Raw genomic sequence first — 24,073 nt, forward strand, 5'->3', positions numbered from 1 at the left:
ATTTACTAAAGCTGAAAAGTGCAAAATCAGGCTCACTTCTGCATAGAAACCAATGAGCTTCCAGGCTTTATTACCAAAGCTTAACTGAACGAGCTGGGGTTAGAAGCTCGTTGGTTTCTATGAAGAAGTGAGCCTGATTTTGCACTTTCCAGCTTTGGTAAATAAACACCATTGTGTACTCAAAAGTGGGGTATGCCTGTAATCAGATCACTGCCAAACTCTGCACGGGCCCTACCTGACTGATGGACCTTCTTTCACAAGGTTTGATCCTGCTTCACAGTCACTGGCTTGGCTGATGAAGCCCAAGCCCAAGTCCTGAGGGACATGGTTCTTTCAGAAAGCCCTCATCTGAACTGTGTGGAACACATCAGGTAAGCAAGGGTCAAAAACTAAAATAGGAGGTGGGGGTGTTTAGCTGAAGGTCCACTTTAACTCTCCTGTGTTCTGTAATGTACTCCAAGAAGGGATTTTACAGGAAAGTGAAAAACCCAGATTTTATTTTTTATTTTTGGCCTGTTTCCACAGATAAAATAGTTTCTCAGGAAGGTTACTCTTTGGACTTCTGCCATTTTATTGCCGTTTTGGCCTCATTCAGTACATGCATGGGATATAGGCACTAGATGGGGCTGTGTCTTCTGTTTTGTATAGTGGCCATCCTCATAGAGGCAACATTTACACCCAATCATAGAAGACTGGCTGTGTCCCCCGTTGAACTAATGGAATAAAGGATTTTAAGGTTTGTACAAACAAAAAAAATCCCTCTTTGTCTGTCTCCTCATCACAGCCCAGAGTGCTCCCAAAGAAGGTATTCAAGTGCTTTGAATGCCTCTTCTGTGAGTTGGTAACCAAGCTTTAAAGAGAATCTGTCACTTTGTCTTGAATGGACAAACCTAAATGATAAAACAGTTTAATTACATATTTTCTACTGGACCGATGGCTCAGTGGGTAAGAGAACCTTATGCTTTGCTGCACATAGTCAAAACTCAGGTTAACATTAAACCAATAAAAAAACCGTGGTTGGTTGAGTAGGGCAATCTGTTTTCTATAACCAACTGCAACATTTCCAGCACTCAGACACTTTATTCTCTTCAAGTGAAAGGAAAATATATGCCAGCATCCTCAGCTGTAACGTTCTGAGAGATTTATTTGAATCTACTGTCAATGGGGCTCCTGCTGTCACCAGCAACTGAGGTTTGATTGGCAGATTAGCAATCTAACAAGTTAGAATACTGTAGCTTGCTGTTTTTCCTTTCTAGTGAGCTTGCTCTTGTGTATCCAGAGCATTTCCTCCACTTCCCTCCATAGACATAAACACAACAATCACATCAAATGCTGGCCTGAAGGTCTGAAAAGAAAAGAAGATTCCCACCCACGAAAATTATTTTCTGTAGCGATATGAGGTGAAATTGAAAGCTTGGTTGGTCTAATTTCGAAATCGATGGTCGCACCATCGGATTATAAAACAAACAAAATTTCTTATTTTCAAAAGAAAATTTGTTCAGAATTTTACCCATGTATGGCCTGCATAGAGATAACATTATTATTTGCAGTTTTAACCCAATTCACAGACACCGATATTTTGTTAGGCGGCACTGCTATGCAGCACTGATGGGCAGCACTGATATGCAGCATTGATAAGCACTGATAGGCGACACTGATGGGCACTGATTGGCGAAACTGATGGGCATTGAAAGGCAGCACTGACTGCCATCACTGATAGGCACTAACTGGCATCACTGCTGGGCACTGTTGGGGCTACACTGTCTGTGTGGCTCTCCTCTGCGCTCACGCTGTCAGCGATCAATCAACATCATTAACAAGTGTGTTAAGGATCAGCATATTGAACACCCCCCCCCCCCCCTTTTCTTTTTTGTTGGATCTAATTAGGACACAGCAACAAGATACTAGGTGCTCAGGGCCTTTTAACAGCTTCAATACCGGGCACTTTCACCCCTTTCCTGCCAGGCCAATTTTCAGCTTTCAGCACTGTCACACTTTGAATGAAAATTGCGCGGTCATGCAATGCTGTACCCAAATCACATTTTTTTTTTGAGACAGATAGAACTTTCTTTTGGTGGTATTAATTACTGTTGGGATATTGTTTTTTTTTTGCAAAAAAACAAAAAAAGATTGAAAATGTTGAAAAAGAAATTAATAATATTTTTTATTAGTTTCTGTTAGAAAATCTTGTAAATAAATAATTTTTCTCCTTCACTGTTGAAGCTACACTAGTGGGCACTGATAGACTGCACTGAAGGGCACTGATGAGGCGGTACTGATGGAAACTGATGAGATGACACTGAAGGGCACTGATGAGGTGGCACTAATTTGCAGCACTGATGGGCACTGATATTCAGCACTGATAAGCACTAATAGGCTACACTGATGGGCACTAATTGGTGGCACAATTAGGCTGCACTGATAAGTGGCACTGATGAGATGGCACTGAAGGGCACTAATGAGGTGGAACTGATGAGGAGGCACTAATATGCAGAACTGATAGGCGGCACTGCTATGCAGCACTGATAAGAACTGATGGGCAGCACTGAAGGCAGTACTGATATGCAGCATTGATAAGCACTGATAGGCGACACTAATGGGCACTAATTGGCAGCACTGATGGGCACTCATTGGCGACACTGATGGGCATTGAAAGGCAGCACTGACTGCCATCACTGATAGGCACTGACTGGCATCACTGCTGGGCACTGTTGGGGCTACACTGATCTACAGGGCACTGTCTGTGTGGCTCTCCTCTGCTCTCACACTGTCAGTGATCAATCAACATTGGGGCGGCACAGTGTTGTAGTGGTTAGAACTCTCCCCTAGCAGTAAGAAGGGTCGCTGGTTCGAACCCCAACCACGACACTACCTGCCTGGAGTTTGCATGTTCTCCCTGTGCCCACGTGGGTTTCCTTCCGGTTTCCTCCCACAATCCAAAGACATGCAGGTAGGTTAATTTGCTTCTGTCCAAAGTATATGAATGGGGACCTTGGATTGTGGGCTCCTTAAGGGTAGGGACCGATGTGAGTGTGCAATGTACAGGGGAAGGGACAATTGTAGACACTCACTCAGGATGGACTGTTGTCCTTATGAAACATCATTAACAAGTGCGTTAAGGATCAGAATATTGAACCCCCCCCCCCCCCCTTTCTTTTTTGTTGGATCTAATTAGGGCACAGCAACAATCTGATCCACTAAAAGTAGTAAATATGCTCCACAATATTATTGGTTCCACCCCATGGGATCTTCTTGGAGCATAAGTCTCCTTGTGAACATAGAAGATATGGTATGGTTACATCCTTGAATTAATCTGGACTACGTATCCACGCCAACAACACTGTTGCCAACTGTTTCCTCAAAAACAAATTATCTCCATGGACTTCACATTCCATAATAATTGAGAAGCAAGAACTGACCTGCTCCTCTAATTACAGCCACCTGTATTTTCCTGGCTAGGAAATAGATCTAAATCTTCCCTCCCATCTTTCTATTAGTATCTTGTGGACTCAAGTCTTCCGATGACCCCTGCATGGATACCCATGCCATCATTTTATTTATTATTAATGTTTATATGACACATTGGTCGTGGCATGGACATTTACGCATAGATCTCTGGTGCCCGGACCTTTCTTTATTTATGTGTATTGTATTGTAATTGTTTTCTTGTGCTGTGTGTTGCCATATCTGTAGACTATATGACACAGTAGTCTTGATATATATGTCATGTTTTAGTGTCTTTCTAATCTATCATCTCCCATTGTGGAGGTTTATGGAATTTTATTCATCGATAAATGTTCTATACATTTTTCTACTTTGTATGCTGTGTCACTCATTTGGTCTTCTGGTTTCTTACTATCTCAGTAAGGACAACCCCGTTTTTTTTGATATACCTGCCAAAACCAGGTACCCGCTGCCCCCCGAAAGTGCAAAATGTGGCAGTGGAAGGGGGAGGGTGCAAGCAAGCAGAGCTTCCCCTTTTGGATGAGACTTTGTTTTAAGGTAAAAAAACAATCTGCATATATTCTTAAAGGGGTTGTAAACCTTCATGTTTTTTCACTTTAATGCATCCTATGCATTAAGGTGGAAAAACTCCTGGCAGTCACCAGCCCCCCGTTTTACTTACCTGGAACTTGACCCACCGGGTACATGCTGTCCCTCTGCCGAGAGTTCTCGGTTCTTGATTGGATAGATCGATAGCAGCACAGCCATTGACTCCCACTGCTGTCAATCAAATCCAGTGATGCGGGCGCCGGGGGGCAGGGCTGAGTCCACCATTCGTGTCTATGGATGCAAATGCTGGACTCTGAAGCACCCCCGCAAGGTAACCCCCTTGGGGAAGAGCTTCTCCGAGGGGGTTATCAGATGTGGGGAGGAGCTGGGGACCCCAGAAGAGCAGGTTCAGGGCCACTCTGTGCAAAACGAGCTGCACAGTGGATGTAAATATGATATGTTCATTATTTTAAAATAAAAAAACCCTTACAATCACTTTAAGCTTACCTGAGCCCACTCTTGATCCAGCAATGTTCACGAGAACAGAGGGTTTTTCTCTCTCATCATTAGTTCAGACACAGCAGCAGAAACCATTGGCTCCCACTGCTGTTAATCACAGCCAGTGAGGAGGGAGCAGGGTCAGGCCGAGCTGCACTCTGTGTGTCTCATAGACAAACAGTGGCGGCTCAGAAGTGTTGCTCTACTAGGGCCCCTGTAGTTAGTGTGCTAATGAGTTCTTTTTTGTATAGGTAAATGTCCAGGCTTGATTGACAGCCAAGCCTGGGTGTGTTTGATCTGGGCTGGGAGTGGCTCAGGGTGCTGCTGGGTGACTCACAGGTGGCATCACTAGGACCTCGTACTTCTTTCTATAATCTTGTAGTATTTTCTAGAAAGAAATGCTGGAGGGGAGGTGGAGCCACCTGTAGTGTTCTTAGTAGCCCTGACCAATCCCCAAATTGGCATGGGGCAGGCCTCCTCAAATACCCAAAGTCAGCCCAGCTGGGGAGGAGTTGTTTGGGTGGAATAGCTTAAGATGGAGTGCTAGTCTGTCAGGGGCCTTTGAGAGAGCTTCCCAGTCTCCAGTCTGGGGAGGGGGGGGGGGGGGGCATGAGCCTGGGCCCTGATGGGGACCTCCAAAAAATCATGGAGGTGTCCTGGACAGGAGGCATAGGAGGAGCAAGAGAGGACAGCAGGAGAGAGCACTGCCAGACAAGTCTCCAGGGAGAGGGACAACTGGTCGCAGCCAGGAGGGCTGGTGGGTGACATACACAGGCCTGAGAGGACTGGGGAGGCACGCCTGAAAGGACTGGGAGAATGCAGTCTGGGATGGGTGTAGAACCAGAAGAGTGGACTGTGGTGTCATGGGCAGTGGAGAAGGGTAGCTGCAGCCAGGAGGGCTGGCAGGGCCTGAAGATGGGTTACTGGGCTCAGTAGCCTAACGTAGGACAGCTAGCACCAGAACTACCTATTTTTGCTACACTATAGGTGCATACCTATCAGCAAAAGTATGCAGGCATAGGACACACCCCTGACCACGCCCCCTTAAAGGAGAATTGTACAAAAAACAAGATTGGTTAAACCCAAAAGTGCTTTTTTTATCACTACTATTCCTTTATATTGGCTTTACAAATGTAGCAATTTAGAAATCGGATAAAAAGGTTTAGTGCTGGAAAACACTTTTTGATAGATAAAAAGTGCATTTTATATACAACTATAGATCAGGCCAAAATAAGGGACAAATGAGGAGGAATGAGGGACAGAGGGACATTGCTCCAAATCAGGGACAGTCCCTTGAAATCAGGGACAGTTGGGAGCTATGTAGGTGCCACGGTCCCTGCCTGCAAAGGGCAATTACTAGGCCTGGCTGAGCCAGTGTCAGGCCTAACCACTTTGTGCTAGCTGTGCCTGAAACTTAAATTAACCACTTGCTTACTGGGCACTTAAACCCCCCTCAGTCCCAGACCAATTTTCAGCTTTCAGCGCTGATGCACTTTGAATGACAATTGCGCGGGCATACAACACTGTACCCAAATGAAATTTTTATCATTTTTTCCCACAAATAGAGCTTTCTTTTGGTGGTATTTAATTACAGCTTGGAGTTTTATTTTTTGCTAAACAAACAAAAAAAGATGCAAAAAAATAAATAAATCATGTTTAATAGTTTGTTATAAAATTTTGCAAACAGGTCATTTTTCTCCTTCATTGAAGTGCACTGAGGAGGCGGCACTGATAGGCTGTACTGGTGGGCACTGATAGGCTGCATTGGTGGGCACTGATAGGCTGCACTGGCGGGCACTGATAGGCATAGTTAAGGCGGCACTAATAGGCACAGATAAGGTGGCACCGATAGGCACAGATAAGGCAGTACTGATGGGCACAGATAAGGCGGCACTGATGGGCAAAGATGGGCACGGATGGGTGGCACTAAGGGGCACTGATAGGTACCACTGATAGATGGGACTGATGGGCACTAATAGGTGGCACTGATAGGTGGCTCTGATAGGTGGCACTGCTGGGCACTGATGGGCAGCACTGCTGGGCACTGATGGGCACTGGTAGATGACACTGATGGGCACGGATATGTGGCACTGGGGTGCAGCACCGTTGTTGAGGCAGATTGTGGGCACTGTGGGTGGCACTGTGGGTGGCACTGCTGGGTGGCACTGTGGGCACTGCTGGGTGGCACTGTGGGCACTGCTGGGTGGCAGTGACGGGGGCACTTATGTTTTATTAAGGTGGCACTGGCAGGGGGCAGGTGGGCACTGGCAGGGCTGGCCGTGATCGGGACTGATGTCCCGATCACGGCCTCCGGTGATCGGCTCTTTTTTTTCCTCCTCGTGCTGTAAGCGCGAGGAGGAATAATAGCCGATTACTGGCTCCGTTGCATCACATGATCAGCTGTCATTGGCTGACAGCTGATCACATGATAAGGGGTCGGATGATAAGGGCTCGGCTCGGATCAGTGACCAGGCGAGTCTCATAGACTCGCCGATCACAGAGCGCGCCGCGCGCGCCCCTCAGGGGGCGTGCAGGCCGCTCGTGCACGGGACGACGTCAATAGACGTAGTCCCGGCAAAGGAGGTCCGCGCTGTAGCCGTCATTCGGCTATAGCGCGGATCTCAAGTGGTTAAGCAAAGTGCTGGAGGAGCTGAGGAGTGATAGTCTGCAGCAAGAGTTTTGCTGGAGTGGAGACTGGAGTGTATATACCAGAGTGTATATAGTTGTTCTAAGCAAGTTCTACTAATTCTGATGGGCATCCCATACTTCCCTTACCCCATCCAAGTTCAATCCCCTCAATAAAAACACAAAAACAAAGTACATGGACTGTTCTATGTCTCAAAGTGTCAGACAGGTGAATGCCGGGCTGGGCAGGGTGACAGGTGGACCACAATACTCAGCAGCTTTTACGGGGGTACACCCCAATAGCAAGTGGCTTCCTATGGGGCGTTCCGAAGGGGTGAGGAGCTAGAAGCGCCGGTGGGGGACCCAAGAACAGGCGGATCTGGCCTGCTCTGTACAACCATTGCACAGAACAGGTAAGTATGACATGCTTGTTATTTTAAAGGAAAAAAACGTAATCCACAACGGCAACAAACTGTTGGCCAAACAGCTGCTGCATCCAATCAAATGCAGAGACTGTTCATTTATTCTGACATTCATCTATCAGAATACAATTGTCACAGCAGGTGGTGTATGGCTGGCTTTAGAAGGATTGACAAGAATGGAACGATTACGTTTTATCACAGGTGACAGAACAGTGCAAAATTGGCCAGCAGCAGGATAATTTTAATGAACACAGCTAAGCCAAATATTTTTTTTTAGATACAAAGGCTGGGGTTTTAATACAAGAATTAAGATACAGTAGAGGATTCAGCAGTGACAAATTTTTATTATTAAGCCTCATACACAAGATCAGACTTTGTACAAACTTTCCCGTGGACTTTTGTACAAAGGGCGGGGTCCACAAGTTTGTATTGCATACACATGATCAGACTTTTTGACAACAAACACGAACGTAGTGACGTCACAACGTACTGATGACACTTCAAAAGAGGACGTTCAATTACTCCAGTGCCACCTTTGGTCAACTTCTGTATTGTTGTCTGATCTTTTGCATTGGTTCTGAGCATGCGTGTTTGTACCTTGTACAAAAGTCCGATGGTTTTGCGTACACAAGAACGGACTTTGCTCCATCGGACTTTTGTTGCCAGAAAGTTTGTTCGTTCGCACAGCCAGCAAAAGTCCGATGAAAACAGAAAAAGTTTGTCCGATGGAGTGTACACACGGTCAGATGTTGCTCCAAAACAGCTAATTTGCATGTTTGTTGTCAAAAAGTCAGATTGTGTGTACGGGCCTTTAGATTGTAAGCTCTCAGGAGCAGAGCCCTCCAACCCTCTTGTATTGAATTGTATTGTTGCTGTACTGTCTCCCTTTTCAGGGATATGCAATTAGTGTACCTCCAGCTGTTGCAAAACTACAAGTCCCATCATGCCTCTGCCTCTGGGCGTCATGCTTGTGGCTGTCAGAGTCTTGCTATGCCTCATGGGATTTGTAGTTCTGCAACAGCTGGAGGTCCGCTAATTGCATATCCCTGCTTTATATTGAGCTGCACAAACTGATGGCACTATTTAAGTCCTGCATAATAATAATAATAAGATGAAGAATAATTATTATTATTATTTTAAAATGGGGATAAGGTGATGCAGTGAATAGAAATTATTTATGTGAGGTGGTTTGGGTGCACACTGTTTTTGCACTTTTTTTTTTTGTAAATGATACGCAGTGAATGCAGTACTTTGAGCACACAAAACAGAAAAGGCCCTATCAACATTAAATAAATAAAAAATAATTAAAAAAAATAACCCAAAGGAAATAAAAAAAAACCTGAATACCACTCCTGAAACAAAAGGACAAACTGAAGTGAAGAAATCCTTGATTGTCAATAAGGATACCCAGAAATGGTGTTTGCATTAGAAGATTTTCTCTTTATTCCAGCTCTATCGACTACTTTAAGCCTAGGTTCACATCGATGTAATTTGGCATGAGATTTGACAAATCGCATGCCAAATCGGCGGCTATTGCCAGCTATAGCACCGTCAGAATCGCTGTGACGCCGCACTGATTCCCAAAAGTCGTATTACTTTTGGACACTTCGGGTGCGATTTCAATAGACAGGAATCTGCCCCCCGGAAGTCAGACTGACATGCTGAATTGGAGGTGTTCTCCAATTGAAACATTTTTTTTTATTTCAATCTATCACAAGGGCTAAAAGCTTTTGAACATGTTAAGAGCCTCACTAGCAACAGTGTGGATGGCCAATTTTTTCAATCGTCACTGGTTAAAGAGGTGTCGTGCGGATACTGAGCCAAGGAACAGTGATAAATTAAAAGAGGGAAGTGCTCAGATGGTATTATTACCCTATAAAATTGCTGGCAATAGAAGAGGTTTATATACAAAAAAGGATTGAAATATTGATTGAACAATTCATTAAAATTCCTTGAAACACTAGGGCAATGCTTTTTTCCTCTTTTTTGGCATAGACGTTCCCCATAAAACCTTTTGAGGGGTCTAGGGCAGTGATGGCGAACCTTGGCACCCCAGATGTTTTGGAACTACATTTCCCATGATGCTCATGCACTCTGCAGTGTAGTGGAGCATCATGGGAATTGTAGTTCCAAAACATCTGGGGTGCCAAAGTTCACCATCACTGGTCTAGGGGATCATTTGGGACCAAGACCATTCTGAAAGGTGGCAAATATTAAATAACAAGGTTCTACAAAAGCTCCAGAAGAAGCCACGTTTGTGGTGAAACATGTAGAGGCAATCACACTTTTGCACCTTGACCGCTGGGTCTTTATGGCCTAAATTTTCTAAATTGTTTTAGAATTTCTATGTAATAACATTTTCTATTTTTTTGTAAATTTTGCTTTTGATTGATTTTTCTGCACCTTAAAACTCCAATTTTGTGCTCTTTGGGTATATATTTGTAGTGCCCTGCTCCTAATGGACAGACACTATTATTTTTCAAATTTAGTTCTCTGAAGCTGCAGTTGGCTAATTTTTTCCTAAAAGGTGTCACTGTCACCGCCGGTAAGTGTGGAAATGCAGTAGGCTGGATTTATTGAATACCACCTCTTGCTCGGAAATAGCTCAGTGGGAGTGGTTTTCCTGCTGTGCATTCTGGGAGAGGGTATTTCAGGTACCGACGCCATTTTTGGTGGTTCGTTTTTGGGGGTCCGCTATCCTGACCTCATGGCCCTCCTGGCCTGGGGTCTGTGTCGCATGATCCTGCGCCTCGGGGCCTGCAACTGAGAAGGTAGGCCCTGGAAAGTCTTGGGGCTTACTGATCCAGGGCTGGTCCTGTGCTGTCTTGTCTGCGGGGAGAGGCTAAGAAAACTGGAGGATCCAGGGGAGGACTTTTCTAGTAGAGGACCCAGCGCAAGGCTGGTGTCTCTGGAGGAGCCTGGAAACTCAGTGGCAGGACGCAACCCGGATCAATACCCATACAGTATCGCCGGATCGGCTGAAAGAAACTGGTACTGTATGGTAGTTCTTCTAAACTCTAAAGATTTCTTAGTTCAATTGACAAGTCTGTGGCAGAGACTTTGTTGAGAATCTCATCGGCTGCTAGGTCAAGTGAGAGGGGCCTATCCGATAGTTGCTGGATCCAGTCTGTGGAGCTGTTTGTCCTCTGGATCTGACCAATACCTCTAACCCGCAAATACTAGGTGCCCGAATTCCCCCTTTATCCTTTGACCCTCTATTGTAGGACTTTTGTGCTTATCCTGAATAAATGTAAAAAAAAAGTGTCAGATTCCATCATTTGGGCTACTTTCCAATGGGACCCCTGTGACAGGGTGGCGAGCAGGTGAGGTAACGGTAAGTCCAAATAAAACCAGCAGCTCCTTCGGGGGTTAGTGCTACATATTGTTTTGTCATATTTAAAGGAGCATTTATTATAGTCTCCTAGCTCCAATATCAATTTGATAAATAGCTGGGACAGTTAACGCCAAACCCATAGGATTCACGACAGTCCATGGTAGTGGCAAACCTGAACCTCACCCTGCCCCTTACTCATGAATTATAATAGTGATCTCAACAATCCATCGAGACATCCCAGCTACAAATACTGTATATGTTATGTTTCTTGATTCTCTAAATATAAGCAATATGATCCTTACAATAGATAGATAACAGAAGACTGTTGGGGTTGGCGTATTTCCAGGTCTAGATATCACAAGAAGAACTCATCCCCAGCACTGTCTTTTCAGTTAATTGTGCAGTCAACTGACCTATTGTGCAAAAATGTCTTCTATCTATTCAAATGCTCTAACAATGTTTATATAATGCCCATTATTTTCAACAATGACAGTCAATGAGAGCTAAAAAAAAAGTCCAATGGCTGAAAATAATGATCGTTAGGGCAATAACATGTGTTGTATCTTAGTAAATTGAGCCTCATTTCTATGACAGCTGTTCTTTCAGCCTAGTTAGTACATTTACAATGAGGACACTTCATTCGAAATCCTTTGGATGCCAAGCTCTGAAGATTGACTGCTAGGGGTAAAGGTCAGGGTGACATTCTATGGGGATGGCGGGTTAGCTATAAAAATCTGCCTGGAGTTACTCTGTAATAAGAAATTAACTTTAATTCACACTGCGGAGAATGATGAGAAAATCATTTGAAAAAAAAATTGACTATCCATTTCCTTTCTTTTCTTCAATTATTGCTGAAATATGCTGTAACAAGTGATCCTCTGAAAAAGTCTCAATTAAAATAAACCAGTACTTTGCCATACAGATTCACTTTACTGTCGGGACCCCTTAACCACTTAAGCCCCGGACCATTTGGGCTGGCAAAAAGACCAGAGCCTTTTTTTTTGCGATTCGGCACTGCGTCGCTTTAACTGACAATTGCGCGGCCGTGCGACGTGGCTCCCAAACAAAATTGACGTCCTTTTTTCCCCACAAATAGAGCTTTCTTTTGGTGGTATTTGATCACCCCTGCTTTTTGCTATAATAAATATCCCCCAAAAAAATCAAAAAAAAATTTTTTTCCTCAGTTTAGGCCGATATGCATTCTTTTACATATTTTTGGTTAAAAAAAATCGCAATAAGCGTTTATTGATTGGTTTGCACAAAAGTTATAGCATCTACAAAATAGGGGATAGTTTTATGGCATTTTTCTAAAAAAAAAATTTTTTACTAGTAATGGCGGCGATGAGTGATTTTTATCATGACTGCGACATTATGGCAGACAGATCGGACACTTTGGCAGTATTTTGGGACCATCCACATTTATACAGCGATCAGTGCGATTAAAAATGCATTGATTACTATGTAAATGTGACTGGCAGTGAAGGGGTTAACCACTAGGGGGCACTGTAGGGCTTAAGTGTGTCCTAGGGAGTGATTCTAACTGTGGGGGGGAAGGGGCTATGTGTGACACAACACCAATCACCGCTCCCGAGTACAGGGAGCTGTGATCAGTGTCAGTGTCATTAGGCAGGACAGGGAGATGCTTGTTTACATCAGCATTTCCCCGTTCTTCCTCTCCATGAGACGATCGCGGGTATCCCCACAGATATCAAGTCCACGGGACCTGCGATCACACTCACGGAGCTCGTGGCAGGTGCGCGCGCCCACAAACCGCTTCTTAAAGGGTAACATACAAGTATGTTAATCTGCCTGTACATGCCCTTCTGCCGACGTATATTGGCGTGAGCCGGTCAGCCGGTCATTAAAGCGATTAAAGCGTATCTAAACCTAAAAATAAAGATGGAATATTTTGCAACTTATCAGTCCTCAGATGTGGTGGATACGTTTTATTTATTGTTCTTTTTTTTTCACGGTAATCCTGCCAGTAACACAGTTCCTGTCCTAGGGTGACAACACCCATTTTGCTATATCTAGGGAGGAGCAGCATTGTCACCCTAGTCAGGAAGTACACTAAATAACCAAAATAATTGAGACGCCTGCCTTTACACACACATGATCTGTATTGGTCTCCCAGCCTTAGTCCGTAGGGTTCAATATTGAGTTGGCCCATCCTTTATAGCTATAACCGCTTCAACTCTTCTGGGAAGGCCGTCAACAAGGTTTAGGAGTGTGTCTATGGGAATGTTTGACCATTCTTCCAGAAGCGCGTTTGTGAGGTCAGGCACTGATGTGGAAGAGAACGCCTGTCTTGCAGTCTCTGCTCTAATTTATCCCAAGGGTGTTCTATCAGGTTTAGGTCAGGACCAGTCAAGTTCCTCCACCCCAAACTCGCTCATTCATGTCTTTATGGAGCTTGCTTTGTACACTGGTTTAAATCATTTGGCGGAGGGGGGATTATGGTGTGGGGTTGTTTTTCAGAGGTTGGGCTTGGCCCCTTAGTAGTCTCGGGGTTGATGGGGAATTTGGCGGCAGGTGATTTGTCAGGCGAATGTGTCACTTGCCATCCATAGCCTGCCATCAGATGCAGTGTGCCACTCGCCAACCATAGCCTACCGTCAGATGCAGTGTGTCACTTGCAACCGTTGCCTGCCAGCAGATGCAGTGTGCCCCTTTCCACCCATAGCCTGCCACCAGATGCAGTGTGCCCCATTCCACCCACAGCCTGCCACCAGATTAAGTATGCCACTCACCACACATAGGCTATCGCCAGATGCAGTGTGTCACTTGCAACCGTTGCCTGACACCAGATGCAGTGTGCCCCTTTCCACCCATAGCCTGCCACCAGATGTATTGTGCCACTTGGTCACCCATAATCTGCCACCAGATGCAGTGTGCCCCTTTCCACCCATAGCCTGCCACCAGATGTATTGTGCCACTTGCCACCCATAGCCTGCTAACAGATGTATTGCGCCATTTGCCACCCATAGCCTGCTACCAGATGCAGTGTGCCACTCGCCACCCATAGCCTACTGTCAGATGCAGTGTGTCACTTGCAACCGTTGCCTGCCACCAGATGCAGTGTGCCCCTTTCCACCCATAGCTTGCCACCAGATGCAGTGCTGCTGTCACTAGTCCCTGCTGCTTGCCGCTGGGTGCCGCAGAAGGAGGAGGTGACGAGGTGGGTGGGGACAGTAGGCCTCGCTCCCGGTGTTTTGTCAAATAACGTCCTCCATCGGATAGTGTCCGATGCGTACTGCGCATGCGCAGTACACAGCAACACAGATTCCGAAAATTGCCGAGGATGAACGGCGCCTGCGCCGTGAGTGCAGGTTCTATCCCCATTATCCAAGTGGACATAGAGTTAGAATAAAAAAGAGCCGAGCGCAGCGAGGCCGAGCCTGAAGCGTGGCGAGCAAAGCTCGCCCGCGAGGGGCCCTCTAAAATTCACAACCCTATGTCCGCTTGGATGGTGGGGCTACCACCTCCACTCATGGCGCAGGCGCCGTTCAGCTTCAGAGATTTTCCGAAGCTTTGTCTGCTCCGTACTGCGCATGTGCAGTACGGAGCGGACACTATTTCATGGCCGGACACTATACGGCAGAACACCGGCCTCACTGTCTGAGAATAAATGACGTCACTGGTTGCAAGACGCAAGGAAGTGCCGGCCCTAGCCACCAGTTCCGGAAATGTAGTTACTAGTTAGTAGGGGGTGGCTGTATCCTCTATTTAATTCCGGGACACTGTATTGTCCTGGAATAAAGGTGCCCGGGACCATGTCAATGTCAATTGTGGGACTGTCCCAAGCAATCTGGGACATCTAGGCACCCTACTACTAACCCACAGTTTTTTTTATGTTTGATGGGGACCACTACCTCCAGAAATGCGGGGCCTCTATGGGTGTGAACTTTTCTCCCTCCCTTGCAAATTTATACATGGAATGGTGGGAGAGGTCCCACATTTTTGGCGCTGGTTGTCCCCATCGTATTAACATTGGAATGTTAGTGCAGCGGCGCTGACCTGAACTGTCAGTAATTTGGTGTGCAGGAGGCTTTACATTGCAAGGGAAAACTCTGAATGTTGTGGATTGTGATGTAAAGCAGAACTCTGTGGACTCTGATGTAAGTTTGTAACAATCCGCCTTACATCAGGGTCCCCAGCATTCCCTTTTATATTAGAGTTTTCCCTTGCACTGTAAGAGGGAACTCTGAACACTGATCTAAAGGAGGATGACAATAAAAAAACAGTTTTTTTATAACCCTTACCTGCAAAAAATTAAAACCAAACATTTAATTTTGGCTGGGGTTGGGACTTAAATCATAAAGGGGCTGTGCACACCACACTGGCTTCTACATGACAGCACTCAATGATGGCAACAGCCGCTCAAGCACTCTACTGATCATTGAAAGTATCACAATGAATGTATATCTGCCACGCAGAGCGTTAACTACGCCTAAAGCCTCGTACGCACGATCAGATTTTTGGACAATCGTTCGTCCGTTTTTTTGTTGCATGCTAGTCTCACATCGAAAGTGAAGAGGCCACTCACCATACGAAAATTCTCATACAACAGAATACAACTTCAGAAGTGACATAATGGGGGTTATTTACTAAAGGAAAATCCGCTTTGCACTGCAAGTGTACTTGGAAGTAAAGTCGCTGTAGATCCGAGGGGGACATGCAAGGAAAATAAAAAACAGCATTTTAGCTTGCACATGATTGGATGATAAAATCAGCAGAGCTTCCCCTCATTTCAGATCTTCCCCTTAGATTTAGAGCGACTGCACTTCCAAGTGCACTTGTAGTGTAAAGTGGATTTGCCTTTCATAAATAACCCCCCAATGTGTTCACTAGTTTTGTATGTGTTCTTTTGTTTCTGAGCATGCGTAGTCTTGCTTTTATGATTTTTTTCTGAAGAAAACCGTACCAATTAAAATGAAAATCGGACGTTGAGTTCACGTACAACAAAAATATTATAGTCTGCACATCCAGCTTTTGTCAGAGGAAAAATCGGCTGTCGAAAGCACCACACTAACGATCCTTAAATTGGCAGATCGTTCGTCGGACAACATTTTTCTTCCGATTTTCGTATCATGTGTATAGGCCTTAACTCTATTCCATCACACTGTTCCACTATTATTAGCCCTTGTACACACGGTCGGAGAATCCGTCGGAATGTGTCCTATCGGACCGTGTTGTCGGATATTCCGACTGTGTGTGGTATGCATCGGACTGTTTCCGTCGGAATATCCGTCGGACCAAATTTTACAACATGTTGGAAATATTTTCCGACCAACTGGTCCAATAGGACATACTCCGATCATGTGTAGAGAATTTCGATCGGACAAAGTGCCACGCATGCTCAGATCAAATTCCTACATCAAAGCTATTGGCTACTAGCCTGAACGTAGTCCCATCGTAACGAAATTACGTCATCACGTTCTGAAAGATCGGATTTTTCAACGGATTTGGTTGTCGAAATGTCCGACCGTGTGTGCAAGGGCTAAGAAATCTGGGTGATTGCTTACCAGGCTTTCCATAGAATCTCAATGCAAAGAACACTTAGGAGGTATAAAGTGTATTTAGCCCTTTCGGAAAATGAGATCTGGCTGCCAAGAGTTACGTCTTAAACATTTACGGGATAAAATCTGGCAAGCGAAACCTCTGTTATTGCCAAATGTAGTGAACTATATGCTGTCAGCTTATAAGGAAAAACATCATATTGTATAGTAGAGCCGACATACAATACCGCTGGCCGTATATCAAGTTCTACTGTTACAAATAGTGCCCAGAGTAGAATGTTTCCAAACAGCGGCCTCATGCCTGGAGTGACTGAGAGAGCAACTATATTACCCCTAGCAACAATGTGATCTATCATTTTCAGGAGATCCTACAGTATCTGACCAAAGTTAGTACACCCCTCACATTTTTGTAAATATTTTATTCTATTTTTTCATGTGACAACACTGAAGAAATAACACTTTGCTACAATGTAAAGTAGAGGGTGTACAGCTTGTATAACAGTGAAAATTTTCTGTCCCCTCAAAATAACTCAACTCACAGCCATTAATGTCTAAACCGCTGGCAACAAAAGTGAGTACACCCCTAAGTGAGAATGTCCATATTGGGCCCAAGGTGTCAATATTTTGTGTGGCCACCATTATTTTCCAGCAATGCCTTAATCCTCTTGGGCATGGAGTTCACCAGAGCTTCACAGGTTGTCACTGGAGTTCTCTTCCCCTCCTCCATGATGACATCACTGAGCTGATGGATGTCAGAGAACTTGCACTCCTCCACCTTCCATTTGAGGATGCCCCACAGATGCTCAATAGGGTTTAGGTCTGGAGGCATGCTTGGCCAGTCCATCACCTTTACCCTCAGCTTCTTTAGCAAGGCAGTGGTCGTATTGAAGGAGTGTTTGTGGTCGTTATCATGTTGGAATACTGCCCTGCGGCCCAGTCACCGGAAGGAGGGGATCATGCTCTGCTTCAGTATGTCACAGTACATGTTGGTTCCCTCAATGAACTGTAGCTCCCCAGTGCCGGAAACACTCATGCAGGCCCAGCCCATGACACTCCCACCACCATGCTTGCCTGTAGGCAAGACACACTTGTCTTTGTACTCCTCACCTGGTTGCCGCCACACACACTTGACATCATCTGAATCAAATAAGTTTATCTTGGTCTCATCAGACCACAAGACATGGTTCCAGTAATCCATGTCCTTAGTCTGCTTGTCTTCAGTAAACAGTTTGCGGGCTTTCTTGTGCATCATCTTTAGAAGAGGCTTCCTTCTGGGACAACAGCCATGCAGACCAATTTGATGCAGTGTGCGGCGTATAGTCTGAGCACTGACAGGCTGACCCCCCCACCCCTTCAACCTCTGCAGCAATGCTGGTAGCACTCCTATGTCTATTTCCCAAACACACCCTCTGGATATGACGCTGAGCATGTGCACTCAACTTCTTTTGTCAACCATGACAAGGCCTGTTCTGAGTGGAACCTGTCCTGTTAAACCGCTGTATGGTCTTGGCCACCGTTCTGTAGCTCAGTTTCAGGGTCTTGGCAATCTTCTTATAGCCTAGGCCATCTTTATGTAGAGCAACGATTCTTTTTTTCAGATCCTCAGAGAGTTCTTTGCCATGAGGTACCATGTTGAACTTCCAGGGACCAGCATGAGAGAATGAGAGCGATAACACCAAATTTAACCCACCTGCTCCCCATTCACACCTGAGACTTTGTAACACTAATGAGTCACATGACACTGGAGAGGGAAAATGGCTAATTGGGCCCAATTCAGACATTTTCACTTAGGGGTGTACTCACGTTTGTTGCTAGTGGTTTAGACATTAACTGTTACATTATTTTGAGGTGACAGCAAATGTACACTGTTATACAAGCTGTACACTCACTACTTTACATTATAGCAAAGTGTCATTTCTTCAGTGTTGTCACATGAAAAGATATAATAAAATATTTACAGAAACATGAGGAGTGTACTTTTTTGTGAGATACTGTATATACTATGCTTTGCATGTTGCATCAGCAATACCTTTTGATTACAATGAGGCCCTATGATGATAACAGTACAATAAAGCTGAATTGCCTCCAAGGGTAACAGGAATGAAGACTGCTTGAGCAAATAATAAAAATGTATAAAAATAAAAAAACAAATGGGTTGATTCAAAACTGGAGTGTGCAAAATCTGGGGCAGCTGTGCATGGCAGCCAATCAGCTTCTAACTTCAGCTTGTTCAATTAAGCTTTGGATATAAAACCTGGAAGCTGATTGGTTTCTATGCAGAGCTTCACCAGATTTTGCACTCTCCAGTTTTAGTAAATCAACCCCAAAGTCATTTAGTTAAAGTTGCAGGAGCGGGATGGACCACTCCGAGAGAAATTTCAATTATTGGTGATATCTGGTGGGTTAAGTCACCCGAAGGCTTTGAATTACTTGTGGGGACACCAGCGGTCAGATCATGATTCTACAGTTCCCAATTGCTTAGGGGAGTCTCACTACTTCTGCTGCAGCGTAGTTTTCTTTTTCCTCTTTTCACATTACCCATTACTGTATATAAAATAACGTAAGAAAAGCCAGCTCCGGGCAAAAAGTTTTTCTTTTAGCTTTAAATAGAAGGTTTAAACTTATGTAATTTCTTTCTTTTTTTGCTGTCTGTGACTACGCTGGGGAGATTTCCTTCTATTTTTAAATCTGTGACACCAAGACATGAATGTGAGAGCAAGGTTTACTGGAACAGGAAGGTGGAAATAAGAAAAAAACGTAGTTGTTCTAACGCTTATCAATGATTATATATTTATGTTGTTGTATTTGCCCAGTAGGGACACAACAGATTTTTGGGGTTGATTTAGGCTAATAGACTGTGCACTTTGCAAATGCAGTTGCTCCAGAGTTTAGTAAATAACGGGAAGCTCTGCTGACCTCGATCATCCAATCACGTGCAAACCAAATGCTGTTTTTTTTTTTAAATCTTCCCTGCATGTGATTGGGTATTCTTTGCACAGTGAAGCTTTGCCTCATTTACTAAACTCTGGAGCAACTGCACTTGCAAAGTGCACATTCTATTTGCTTTCAGTAAATAAATCCCTTTACATCCATTATATCTGGGTGGCACAGTGGTGTAGTAGGTAGCACTTTTGCCTAGTAGTAAACAGGGTCACTGGTTCAAATCCCAACCACGACACTACCTGCCTGGAGCTTGCACGTTCTCCCTGTGCCCGCCTGACTTGCCACTCCCGTTTCCTCCCACACTCCAAAGACATGCAGGTAGGCTAATTGGCTTCTGTCTAAATTGGCCCTAGTATATGGATGTGAGTTAGGGACCTTAGATTGTAAGCTCCTTGAGGGCAGGGACTAATGTGAATGTACAGTGTATATATAAAGCCCTGCGTAAATTGACATCACTTTAAGTACCTTAAATAATAATAATTCCCTATTTTATACAAAACCAAAACAAAAAAATGAAGGCTGGAGTAGCCCTTTCAATGTATTTTTCTTGAATAAACATAACCATTTCACATCATCTTTTGGTACAGTATAACTATTTTACCTTTTTTGCTCCAGTAGAACCCTTGAAATAACTTTCAGGTCCTGGGGAACCCCTGCTAAAATGAATTTATCGGAGGTCCTTCAAAAAATGCCCCCCTGACAATGGTGATCAGTAATGCCACTCATGAAGACAGCTAAGAAGATCCAAACCTAGACAAGGGATTACCGCACACAGACAGCTATAAGATCCATAAACTTTATTTCCAAAAACAAAAAAGTCCAAACAAAAAGTACAGGGTGCAGAGCAAGTGTTGACGCATTTCACGGCAACAGGCGCTTGTTTAACATTTGCGCTTCACCCTGTACTTTTTTGTTTGGACTTTTTTGATTTTGGAAATAAACTATGGATATTGTCGCTGTCGCTGTACAGTCATCCCATACCTATGTTTGATGCTTCACGGTACAACTGGACCAGCATCTGATTCATCAAGGGTTAAACAATTGAAGCAGACCAGCCTAGAGCGATGTAAAGTGTTTAGACATCTAAAAGATCATTGATGTCATGCTTTCGGCTTTATTAAAGTGGTTCTGCACCTAAAAAAAAAATATTAAAAGCCAGCAGCTACTAATATTGCAGCTGCTGACTTTTAATAAATTGACACTTACCTGTCCCAGGGTCCAGCGATGTCGGCGCAGATGACGAGCGATCACTCGTCTCTCTGCTGCCCCCGCCGCCATCCTCTGTCAGGGAATCGGGAAGTGAAGCATTGCGGCTTCACTGCCCGGTTCCCTACTGCGCATGCGCGAGTCGCGCTGCGCGTCTCTTCTGGTCCCCGTTGTGTCCTGGGAACTCTGTGTTTCCCAGAACACAACGGGGGGGGGGGGCGCTACATCTGCGGGGGTCTGCGGCGGTCTGTCCCGGAAGTGGGTGCAGATACCTGGATTATCCAGGTAACTGCACCCCCCTCCCCCCTGAAAGGTGCCGATTGTGGCACCGGAGGGGGGGAGGGATCAGATTAGCGGAACTTCCACTTTAGGGTGGAGAACCGCTTCAAATGGTGTTGGACCCACAACTATGCAGACGCTATCAGGTGGGAGATCAGCCACAGCTCAGAGAATCCCTAGTAACCTCTGGAGGAATCTTAGCCCACGTACACACGGTCGGAGATTTTGCCAACCAAATCCGTCGGATTTTGCCCGTCGGATTTAGTCCGACGGATTGTGTCCGAAACTGTTGCATACACACGGTCGGGCCAAGTTGGCGAAAAATCCAATCTTTCAGAACGTGATGACGTAATTTCGTTACGATGGGACTACATTCAGGCTAGTAGCCAATAGCTTTGATGTAGGAATTTGATCTGAGCATGCGTGGCACTTGGTCCGATGAAAATGCTCTACACATGATCGGATTAGGTCCGTCCGGCCCAGTTGGTCGGGAAATATTTCCAACATGTTGGAAAATTGGGTCGGACGGAGATTCGGACGGAATCAGTCCGATGCATACCACACACAGTCGGATTATCTGAAGACACGGTCCGATAAGACTCATTCCGGCAGATTCTCCGACCGTGTGTACAAGGGCTTAGAGTTTCATTGAGAACCCTAATATCGGATTTCCCAATGGGAAATGTTGTATGTGAGCTTGTTGGTGGAAAGTCCGACCGTGTGTATGCTACATCGGACATTTGTTGTCGGACTTTCCGCCAACAAATGTTGGCCAGCATGCGCTCAAATTTTCCAGCAACAAATTTGTGTTGTCGGACTTTCCGATCGTGTGTACACAAGTCCGTCAGACAAAAGTCCGAAGTACAGACATACATGTTCGTAATCAAGGATGAGCCGGAAGCGCTTGGTCTTGTAAAACTAGTGTTCGTAATGGAGATGACTATCACATTACTATTGAACTTCCTTTTTATCGGCTTGCCGTACGTCTTGTACGTCACTACGTTGTAATTGTTGGGCAACATTTGTGTGACCGTGTGTATGCAAGACAAGTTGGAGCCAACATCCTTTGAACAAAATTCCACTGTTTTGGTATTAGTGAGAATGTCTTAAATATGCCCTCCATCTCTTTTCCTGCTTCTGCATGCTTTCCAACTCCTCAGTCCTGGTTCACACAAATGCAATGATGGAAATGCACAAGATTGCACTGCAAGCCAATCGCACGGCATCCATCAATGTTAGATTAACCACACCCTAAAACAGATTGCAAAACAGTGCGATTGCCAGAATTGCATCACATGGGTGTGAACACCCATGCAATGTGATTGAGGTGCGGATAAAAAAAGGTCCTGCATCATTTTGGTGCATATGCTATGCAATTTCAGCCATACAAAATGTATGGCTGAAATCGCACCGCACAGACATCACATGCGATGTGCAGTGTCTGCATCGCACCAATATGAGCCAAAAGGTAGCATATATTCCAGGTGAGGTCTAAAAAAATAATATGCATATTTTAATTGTTAAAGCATTTATAGCTAATTAAAAGTAGGCCAATATAAAGACATCAACATTAAGGCTCGGTTCACACAGGACGCGGCACGACTTGCCGCGCCGCGACCTGCCGCGACCTCAGCGGCGACTTGCAAACGACTTCTGTATAGAAGTCAATGCAAGTCGCCCAAAAGTAGTACAGGAACCTTTTTTCTAAGTCGGGGTGACTCGGGTCGCTCCTCTTAGAACGGTTCCGTAGTACAGAACGGGGGCGACTTGTCAGGTCGCGGCGCGGCAAGTCGTGCCGCGTCCTGTGTGAACCGAGCCTTAATCAATGATTCATTTACAACAACACATGCCTAAGTCCCTACCATTTTTTCCGGCCCACAGAAACAAAGTATAGCATGCTCAACTACTAACATCAAAGGGAGAATAAAACTGTCTGTTTCAGGCAACAAAGTGGTTTAAAGCAGTTTAAAATTCAGTGACTTTCCAAAATGAGGTCCTCGCTGTATAGGGGTCACATAAAAATAAAGGTACCCCTACATTGGAGCCATAAACCAGATTTATAGAAGTGGGAAGCTGAATTGGTTTCCCATAGCCATCAAACTCTTAATTTTTCTAGATCATGCTAGAAAGAGAATCAAGATATCTTCTTTGTTTGATCTACTTAAAATCAAATGTCACTGGTGGATATTGTACTGTTTGCTGTACTCAGGCTCTATGTACAGACACATCTGTCAAATGTACTGTCCTAAACCCTGGAAAATTCAATAAACACATTGAAACGAAAATAAAATGTCTTTAAAGGTTGCTGTCTTGAACAAAACCTGTCATGACAAAAAATATGGAGGATACCATTGTTGACCTCTCCTAAAACATTAGTTGCCTGGCTCTCGATGTTTCGATACATTGGTTCACTGTCCTAGGGCAAGTATGTCAAGGATTTTACTCTACTTTCCTGATCTGAACCCTTGCTTTGGACCCGTGACTTCCTGGGGTAGGTTTATTAAAACTTGTGAACTCAGAATCTGGTGCAGCTGCGAATGGTAGCCAATCAGCTTTTTCCGTTAAAGCGGAGTTCCACCTTCCGCTTTAAGTGCAGATGACCTCTAACCCCTGAAATGTCATTTTTTGGGGGGAGGAGTGGGTACCCTTTTTATGGGTACCCAGCTTCCACTTCCTCTCTGGGCTTCCGCGGCACCGGAAGGAAGTTAACCTCTCCCCCCTCCCTCCCTGCAAGAATGCCCGGCCATTCGCAGCACACAACGTGGCTCGCACATGCACAGTGTGTGCACGGCTGTGATGCCACAGCTAGGCGTCCGCAGTTAGAATGCCGGCGCCTTGGGGAGGAGGGGGAGAGGATCAGGTCTTCGTGCGCCCGCATCGCTGGACCATGGGACAGGTGAGTGTCTGATTATTAAAAGTCAGCAGCTACCCTTTTTATAGCTGCTGACTTTTAAATGGGTGGAACTCCGCTTTAAGTTTTGACAATAAAACCTGAAAGCTGATTGGTTTCTATGCAGAGCTGCACCAGATGTTACACTCTCCAATAGAGATCCCTGATTGATTGCTTACAGGGCAACTTTATTCCAATATTTCATTTAGAGGTTCCATCTAACTACATCGGTGGTTACAGTCACAACTGCCTTCCCTCTTGTCTAATTGCTTATATTTATACTACCTCCGAGTCCAAAAGATAGTCATTGCTGACCTTCTTCTGAAAATGCTACTTTCCTGACTTTTAGGCCAACTCTTTGATG

The 24,073-nt window shown here is 44.9% G+C and overlaps 1 protein-coding gene across 3 annotated transcripts in view; it reads right to left on the reverse strand.

Moving 5' to 3' along the window:
* The window catches only part of KIAA1755 (KIAA1755 ortholog), a 133,891-nt gene that overhangs the window by 107,062 nt on the left and 2,756 nt on the right, over positions 1 to 24,073 (reverse strand). The window lies entirely within an intron of this gene.

Source organism: Lithobates pipiens, unplaced genomic scaffold, assembly GCF_037356315.1.
Source record: "Lithobates pipiens isolate NorthernLeopardFrog02 unplaced genomic scaffold, aLitPip1_a1.2 Scaffold_28, whole genome shotgun sequence".
Lineage (NCBI taxonomy): Eukaryota > Metazoa > Chordata > Amphibia > Anura > Ranidae > Lithobates > Lithobates pipiens.